The sequence below is a fragment of the Panthera pardus genome, unplaced genomic scaffold (assembly GCF_024362965.1).
Source record: "Panthera pardus isolate Hobbes unplaced genomic scaffold, ASM2436296v1 HiC_scaffold_15, whole genome shotgun sequence".
In the NCBI taxonomy this organism is placed as follows: domain Eukaryota; kingdom Metazoa; phylum Chordata; class Mammalia; order Carnivora; family Felidae; genus Panthera; species Panthera pardus.
In genome coordinates this window covers 63,134,461-63,143,678 of record NW_026526710.1, presented here as the reverse complement: position 1 = coordinate 63,143,678, position 9,218 = coordinate 63,134,461, and positions in this window count along the sequence as shown.

The window sequence follows — 9,218 nt, the reverse complement described above, 5'->3', positions numbered from 1 at the left end:
GAGAGAAGGAGACAGAGTGAACAATGGAGGGGCAGAGAGAGAGGGAGAGAGGGAGAGAATCCCAAGCAGGGTCCACACTATTAGCATGGAGCCCAGCGTGGGGCTTGAACTCATGGACCACGACATCACGGCCTGCTCTGAAACCAAAAGTCAGATGCTCAACTGACTAAGCCACCCAGGTACCCCTAAAATGTTATTTTAAATGCCAGTATCTGGATCTCCTGTGCATCTGTTGCTGTTATGTTTGTTTGTTTGTTTGTTTCTTTTTTCTCTTGATTTCAGTTATATGATCTTGTCTCCTGGTATGCCTGGTAAAATTTGCTGACTGCCAGCCGTTGTGTATGGAAAAATTCTAGAGATAATCTGAAGTTCTGGATGATCCACAGAGGATTTACTCTTGTTTCTGGAAGGGAGTGAGAATTCAGGCAACTCATCTTAATACAATCTGGAATTAAGTTTATTTGAAATTGGGTTTCAATTTTTGTCTTTGTCTTCACTCTTTCAATCTGATCTATTCTTGATGTACTTTTCAAAGTTCCAACTAAAACCTCAAAAAAAAAAAAAAAATAAGGGCCCCGTTTCTTCCCCGGAGATGCTCAAACTCCACACACCCCAACCCCTTTCCCTAACCCTATGAAATTACAAAAAATGGTCTCCACTTTCTGTTCATATTCTCAACTTCACAGCTACTGCTAAGTGGGAAAAAGGCCAAAATGTTGAGCTCATCTCTTTGGATATCTTTTCTCTTCAGGATCATGGCCTCTAAACCTCTATAATGGCTTCAAACAAGTTTCAAAAATATATTTTACTCATATTTTTCTCAGCTGTTTTTGGTGGGAAAGTTGGTCTACTTTTGGTGGGAAAGCCAGAAGTGGAAATCTGCACGGACCTAGGCATAGGGGTTGGTGCCTGGTCTGTCTCTTAATATTGCCTCCTCTTGCCATGGAGGGGCTTCCTGAAGCCATCCATAGATTGTTGGGGGATGGCTGGAGAGGTGGCCAGGGTATGAAGGGGACTCTTCTCCACCCATCTCATAAAAGTACCTATTTTGAGGCAAGGGTCAAAGTGGTCAAGTGTAAGATGCTGATTTAGGGGTTTAAGAGCTGTGGGGGAGGTGGGGAGGGAGTGGTATCAGAGAGGAGGACAGCTTGGGCTGGGAAGGCCACGGGCAGCCCTGCCCAGGATGGGGAAGGGAGATTGGAGGGTCTCCCCGTGGAGGAGGTGAGGAGAGACCCTCGGCACATGTCTGCAGCTTCCTCTTCGTGCAAGAAGATACAAATGGTCTTTAGGCTCTGGGCTCCCAGTCTCTCTCACGCGCCCTGTAAATGCCCATACTCTGTATTTCTTCCTTCCCTTCTTTAACACTTACTTGCTCTGCACCATGCTCATTTAGCCCTAAAAGACAGCAAGGAGCAGTGGTTCATTTCCTGACAGCAGGACAGCATCCTACCCAAGCGCTACAGGTGTCCTTGGGAAGGGCACATATCAGGAGGACATCAGGGCCCTTGTCCAGGGTCCTGCCCCATGCACTCGTCTCCCCCACGCCCCAGCCCAGCCCTGCTTCTGAAATGGAGTCAAGGCCTACATCCTCCTTGCCTTTCATTTCAGCAAAAGTCTCGTGCTCAGAGTGTAGAGTAGTTGGAGGAGGAAATGTTGAAGAAGAGCCAAGAAAACCAAATAATAACCTATTTCCAACTAGGACACGACTCATTAGTCCCGAGCCAGGTAGTCTTTGAGAGTCTCTGATATTCTTGGGGCTCCCTTTTCTCTGCTGTGGCAGGGTTCCGGGACAGCGGCATTCCTGGATGCCTGGGCTTGGGAGGGTCCCAACATGGCCACGTTATCCCAGCAGTGTGGCCGGGTCATGGATGAAGGCGATCTGAGATGGGCTAATAGTTAAAACATTTGCCATCCAGTGGTACCGAGTGATGAGGACCGAGCTGGAACAGAGCCCCTGAGTTAGCAGATGTGGGTGGCTGGGGTGACAGTAGGAATTGAAGGGATACAGGAAGAGGGGTGGGTGGCTATTGAACAATTGCTCTTGAAGAATTTCAGGTGTTTGAAAGCAAGTACCCACACGTTAGCCAGGCACAGAGCTGGCTGCCTGGAGCCTGCAGGGCTTTGGGGGGACCCTGAGGAGCTAATGACAAAAAGAGAAGGGGGAGCCTCGGTAGGGGTGGGGGGCATTGGTGGCAGGGCCAGGAGAGAATAACAACACCAGCACTTAATATCCACACAGCTCTCATTGTGCCTGGAGTCGTGCTAAGTGACTTACATGTATTAGCTCAGGTGATTAAAAAAATTTTTTTTTAATGTTTATTTATTTTTGAGAAAGAGAGAGAGAGAGAAAGAGCGTTTGCGAGGGGCAGAGAGAGGGAGACACAGAATCCAAAGCAGGCTCCAGGCTCCGAGCTGTCAGCACAGAGCCTGATGTGGGGCTCGAACCAGTGAACCATGAGATCATGACCCGAGCTGATGTCGGACGCTTAACCGAATGAGCCACCCAGGCGCCCCTCAGGTGATGTTTTTCAACAGCATTGGGGAGGCAGACAGAGTTGAAGTACAATGAATTAAACATATTTAAAGTGTGCAATCTGATCAATTTTGACACATGTATATACTCTTAAACCATCACTGCAATTAATATAATGAATGAATCCACTACCCCCAAGAGTTTCCTCAGACGCTTCATCTGTAATCTCTCCCTCCAGACCCCTCCTCCGGTCCCCAGGCAACCGCTGATCTGCTTTCTGTCACTATAGATTCGTTTTCATTTTCCAGAATTGTATATAGGAGTAGCTCGCCTAATATTTACAATACGCTCCACAGGATTATTGCCATCATCCCCTTTTAGAGATGAGAAAACAAAGGCACAGAGAAGCTAAATGCCGTGCCCGAAGCATACTACGGGGTCGGTGAGGGACAGAGCCAGGATTTGGACCCAGGGAGCTGGCCTCAGAGGCAGGGCCCCTGACCACCGCACCACACTGCCCCTCACGCACTCAGGCCCGCTGTCTGAGGGCCTAGCCCTGCTCTAGGAACGAGGGAAACACACTGGGGGCTCCGGCCTGTGAGGAGCAGACTGGAGGCTGGAGGGGACCTTCTACCACTTACCTTCTCTGAGCCTCAGTTTCCTCATCTGTAAGATGGGGCTGCTCACCCACTGATGAATGGATACGCAAGGTGTGGTATACCACACAATGGAATATCCAGCTGTAAAAAGAAATGAAGTCCTGATACATGCTTCCACGTGGAAGAATCTCAAAAAATTTACGCTAAGTGAATGAAGCCAGACACAAAAGACCACATACTGTTGGATTCCATTTATTGTGACATATCCAGAATAAGCAAATCCACAGAGACAGAGAGCTGATTACCGGCTGTCGGGGGCTTGGGGAGGAGGGAACGGGAAGACAGTGTTTATTAGGTACCGGGCTTCCTTTGGGGATGATGGGAAGGATCTGGAACCAGACAGGGGTGCCGGTGGTACAATTGCGAACGTGCTCAGTGCCACCGAATTGCTCGCTTTAAAATGGTTCGTTTGATGTAACGTGAAGTGGACGTGATGAGCTGTATCACACGGGTGGTGGTACGGGTCACGTTTCAGGAAAAGTAGTGAAAGTTAGGACGTGAAGGGGCCCATCGTTGGCGCCGGCACGCGGAAGTGCCCGGCACAGGTTAACCGGATGTGCGGTTGGTTCCAACACGAAGGGTGGGCGAGAGTGTTGAACTGAGACAGCGGGTGTTCCAGACAGGAGGGTAGGTGAAGGTCTCAGAGCCCTCTCTGGACCTGCTGTCCACTTTCTCAGAGGCTGGAGGGAAGCAGGGGAGGCTTGGGAGAGGGGCTGGAAAAGCCTAGGCCCGTGAATCTGGTTAAGGGGACGGTAGGGTGCAGCAGCCAGGCGGGGCCTCTGTTAGAGCAAGTTGTGGGCAAAGTGATCCACACCTGGACCCATCAGGGTCCGAGCAAGGTCTTAACAAGGGCCCCGGAACCCTTTCCTGCCACAAGAAGGGGGTGGGTGCGGGTTTGCATCCCCAGCAGACTTTTCCACCGTGTCCTTGGAGGCCCCTTTTGTCTGCAGAGGCTTTCTGTTCAGTCATGGAGAAAAGCCTTGGGGCCGACTCTCCCACAGCAGCCTGGCCGGCTGCAGCTGAGGCCAAGCCGGCGGAGGAGGCGGGTGGCCTCGAGGGCCCCTCTGGGATCCCTCTGGCTGGGCTGAGGGAACCTGACCGCTGCACTAAGAGACAGTGGTCATCTGGAACCCCAAAGCAGTTGGTTCATGGCTGGGCACATGGCTGGCTCCTCAAAGGACACCAGCGGAGACCCCGAAACACTTTCCCAGCACTCTTCAGAGCAGGGCTTGGGTGGAGCACAGGAGGAGGCGGAAGTGTTTGGGTGTCTTTGGGGTGACTTTTGGAGGTGCTTTCAGAAGGAGGGCTTGGGGCGTGGGACCACGCGGCGGCTGCGGCTCGGGCCAGGACCGTGGGGGCCATCTGCTCGTCAGGCTTCTGTGATGATCGCCCAGAGTAAACAGGAAAAACCGAAACGGTAAATACTGACAAGAGGGCGGTCGTAATTACGGTTTTACGTCCAGCTAGCCCACTGCAGCACGGGTGGGGACTGGATGGTAAATAACAAGCAAAGACTGTAAATCACACTCAGACTAATCGATATAGTGACGAGCTTGACCCAGTTCCCTGTCCCGGGAGGTGCAGGGCGGGGGGGTGGGGTGGGGGGTGGTGCTCATCCTGGGGGAGAGGGCTGGGACTCCTGAGGCTGTTCTGGGGCTGGAAAAGGGGAGACCCTCAGTGGGGAGACTGGGGCTTGGGTTCCAGCCCCCACCGTGCCAACGGCTCGCTGTGCCACCTGGGGCTGTGTGCCCCCCCTCTCTGGGCTCCTTTTCCTTCAGCTGTAAAACAGCAGGCTCCAAAATCCTGTGATTCCGAGTCTCCTCTGCCCCACCCACTTCCTTAAGACTCTTGGGCTCTCTGGACCCTCTTAGGAAGGGGTCAGTTCCCTCCAGCTTCCTAGGAGGGCTCAGGCATGAGGAGAGAGTGGGGTGAATAAGGGTCCTGCCAAAGCCCCTGCCTAGTCAGTGACAGGAAGGCAGTGGATCACGGCACAGGGAGCGATTTTACTGGAAAGATGAAAGGAAATTGCATCTTTAATAATTCACCGGGCCGGTTTGGAGGGAGGCAGGTTGGCGGGGCTGTGAAGCCGCCGGGCGATCCCAGCATCTGTTCCTGGAAATCTGCTGGCTCCAGAGCCTGCCCGAGAGACCCGGGGCCTTCCATCCCCTCCTGGCCGAGGGACAGCGGGAGCCGATGGAGTCTAGACCAGGGTGAGAGGTTAAAACACAGCCATCCCGGGAACCCGCTAAATTGATATCCCCAGCAAAAAGGGAGCCGAAATAATCGATAAGGCAGCAGCCCAGGAAAGCCGCCAAGCCGGGCGGCCCGTACTGTCGCGGCGGGCCAGGAGGGGCTGGGGCTCCAGCGAGCAGACCAGGGGACCTCTGCCTGTGTCCGCACAGGCTGGGAAGGGGCCCAGCGGGCAGGGGCCACGAGGCTGGGCAGGTTGTCCAGCTGGCGGGTGGAGGGCAGGGGACGCACTGCCTGGTGTATTCAGCTGGTCCTCACTTTGCCTTCCCTCCTGGTCTGTCTCTGGGGGGAGTGCCTTCCTCTGACTCCCACGAGAGGGACAGGACCCACCTTTGGCTTCCTGCCTGGGAGCCTGAGTTGTTAGACAAGGAAAGAAGTAGATTCAAGCCGGAGGACTGGCCCAGGACACAGGCGGAGGGCACTAAAGACAAAAGTAGACAAAGAATTGTTGAGCTAGGAGTCCAGGGATGTTGATTTTCCTCCTGGGCCCGCTTCACGCGCAAGGTCCTCTCTGGCTGCAGTCTCTCCCCCTGAACGGGATGATAGCCCTGGGCGGCCAGGCCCTCCGGGTCAACAGGTTTGTCATTATTATTACACCTTTCCCCCAAGGCCTGTGTGGAATATTAGTTGACTAATCTGAAATCCATTTCATGTTTTTAAAGTTTATTTATTTTGAGAGAGAGAGAGAGAGAGCAAGTGGGGGAGGAGCAGAGAGAGAGAGAGAGAGAGATTGAGAACTCCACTTGAGCTACACACTGTGAGCACACAGCCCGATGCGGGGCTCGTCCTCACGAACCGTGAGATCATGACCTGAGCCCAAGTCGGACACTTAACCAATGGAGCCCCCCGGGCGCCCCTGACTAATCTGAAATTTAAAAGCTCTCGTGGGAGGGTCAGCCCAGGTATAAACGAGAGATTCGGTAGGGATGCATCACAAGGGAGATTAAATAGGGGGGCTGAGGAAATCTAGGGGGCTGGAGGGCTCAGGCAGAGCAACTGTTAATCTCTCCCTTCTCCCTTCTTCCTTCCGTCTCCCGCTAATTAACAAAGACAACTCAAGAATTACGGAAAGGATACTTTAGGGGCGTCTGGGTGGCTCAGTCTGACTCTTGGTTTCTGCTTAGGTCATGATCTCACGGTTAGTGAGTCCGAGCCCCACTTCGGGCTCTGCACTGACAGTGCGGAGCCTGCTTGGGATTCTCTCTCTCCCTTCTCTCTGTCCCTACCCAGCTGGCGAGCTCTCTCATAATAAATAAACTTAAAAAAAAAATAAATTAAAAAAAAAGAATCACAGAAAGAATACTTTAAACACTTATATACTCATCCTTCTTTTACAATGGGGAAACTGAGGCCCAAAGAAGCAACGCCTCCACGGGCACCTAGCTGGTGAGTGTGGAGCCAGGACTACACCTGGGAGCTGCTGACTCCCAGGACGGTGCTCTTTCCACGAGCTCAGGGCTTCTGGTTCCCCTCAGTTCTTGGGATGGGAAGTGTGATGTGGCCTTGGGGCCGGGTGCCCGAGCCAGGGGTCACGGGATTCATCTTGACTCACTGTCTGATCTTGGCCCACCCCGGCCTCAGGCTCTGCTTTCCTCCCTGGAAAACTCGGGTAAGACTCAGCCCAATAGCCTCATGGGCCATGAGCAGGATCACGTGAGCTACGGCAGCTTTAATTCCACGCCAGCAAAACCTTACTTATCTGCTGGATCCACTATTTATCTGCTGGCCGGAAAGCAGGCAAAAATGGTTTCTGAATGGGCGAAATGGTGGTTGTTTAAAGATATCCATTTGTGCAGCAAAACGCATATACTTTGCTTATAAAAATGCCCCTCGGGCCCTCGCTCGGGGCCTATCTGCTCTTGATGAACAGTTCTGACAAGTTTGGTGGTGTAGTTTCTCAGGCCACAACAGGCATACTGATAGTAGGACGAAGAGCTTTATGATGAGAGAGGAGGCAGAAAAATTATAAAAGGCAGATGCAGCAATTAAAAAAAGCAAAGCAGCCTGGATATACCTTGATAATCCCTGAGGGTAACTCAGTATTACAGTCCAGTCTACTAATTAGTGTTGTCGAAATGACCCTGAGTCATCAACAAAGGGTGAAATACACAGAGCCCCTGTTTCGAGAACTCGGAGGCGTATGATCCCTCGTGGAAGGTTTTCCACCGAAAAAAATTGTTGAGAACGGTTTTCTGTTAAAAGACGTAAGTTACACTAAGGACACCTCCATTCGGGATACTGCTGGGCACCTGGGGTAGGGAGGGCCGCCCTGTATGAAAATCAGAACCCAGGAATCCTGATTGAGTCCCTGTTCCCCATTAAGGTGCCTGCATAATTGACTGGTTTTCCATTTCTCTCGCCTTTAATCTGTTCTGCCCGTCTAAGGAAGGAGCCTCCAACAACTCCTGTTTTCCCCTGCATTGAAACCCAGCTCTACTCACTGGTGACTCAGCCTGGTCACCGCTCCTACCAGGCTCCCACAGACCTGGCCTCTCATTCCCCGGCACGTCTGAGACCTCTCCTGCCTGCCCACCGCGACTCCCTGCCTTCCAGAGGTCCTCAGCCAGCATGGTTGTCCCTGCCTGTGCGTGGCTTTACCTATCACCCGCCTGACCCCACATGGCACTTGCTTACACACGGCGAGCCCACCCTGAGGCCGAGCCCTTGTGCTGGGTCGGTCACCCATCTGATGCGGGCCCCTCCCTGCCCAGAGATTAACGACTTCATCACTGGAGCACCCAGCTCTGTGCACTCGTCCCCTGCACCTCACGGTCCTTCCTTTACAGGCCCGGGTCCTCTGCCAGCCAGCCCCCACTGCCTGGTCCCCATCGTGTCCCCATCCCCAGCACAGACCTGGCACACAGTGGGTGCACAGAAGAGGGTTGTCCTAAGTGCTTGTCTAGAATGCAGGCACTGGGTGCAGGGTAGGGTTGTGGGGGGTGGGACCTTTTCCGTGTCTCTGTCTTGCACCCAGCAGGCACGCAGGGTCAGCTAATGGATGCTTGTTGGGGGGGGGGGGGCGGATTATGTGTGGGTGACACATCAGCTCATTTGTCAGTGTGTCCGGGGGGCGGGGGGCAAAGCCACTCCAACCCCACCCCAACCCCAATGCTGGCAGATCCCAGTGGGAGAGTGGACACAGCTTTCAGGCACATCCAGTACCTGAAAGAATAAGAGCCCCACGCAGCCAGTGAGGCAGGAGTACCTGGTGGCCAAGAGGGAAGAGAGCTGTCATCTGGGAGGGGCTCAGAGGACACGCACGCTTTATCCAAATCTCCCGCGAGGACGAGGAGGTAAATAGTGGTATCTCCCCATTTCAGTAGAGGAAACGAAGCCTCAGAGACACTAAGCGACTTGTCAGCCCCACCACACGCTTTTGGAAGAGACTGTCTGCAGTTCTCAGTGGGGGACGCTGAGGTTCGGGGTTTGGAGTCACCAGCAAGGGCTTGGAGGCAGAGGGGACCCTGTTAGAGTCCTCTGCCTAGGGGTGTGAGCTGGGGCCAGTTAGCCTCCCCCAGTGTCTGTGAAGTGCGGCTTGCACCTCCCAGGTCTGGTGGGATGCCGGCGAGGGCCCCGTTAGCTGCTACCATTGTGACCTTTCCCTCTCAGGGCCTCAGCGTCCTCCTCTGTCATATGGGGGCGGGGCGCCGAAGTCCCCTCCACATCCTGACACCTGGAGCACTTAGAGGGTGGAGGGTGGGAGGGAGCAAGGGTGAAGTGGTTTCCAGGGACTGGGGGCAAGGACAGTGCCTGGGAGGAAGGCGTCCCAGGAGCCCTGCGCCCTTCACAGCACCTCCTCCGAATGGGAAGGGTGTGGGGTGTTCCCCAATCCGTGC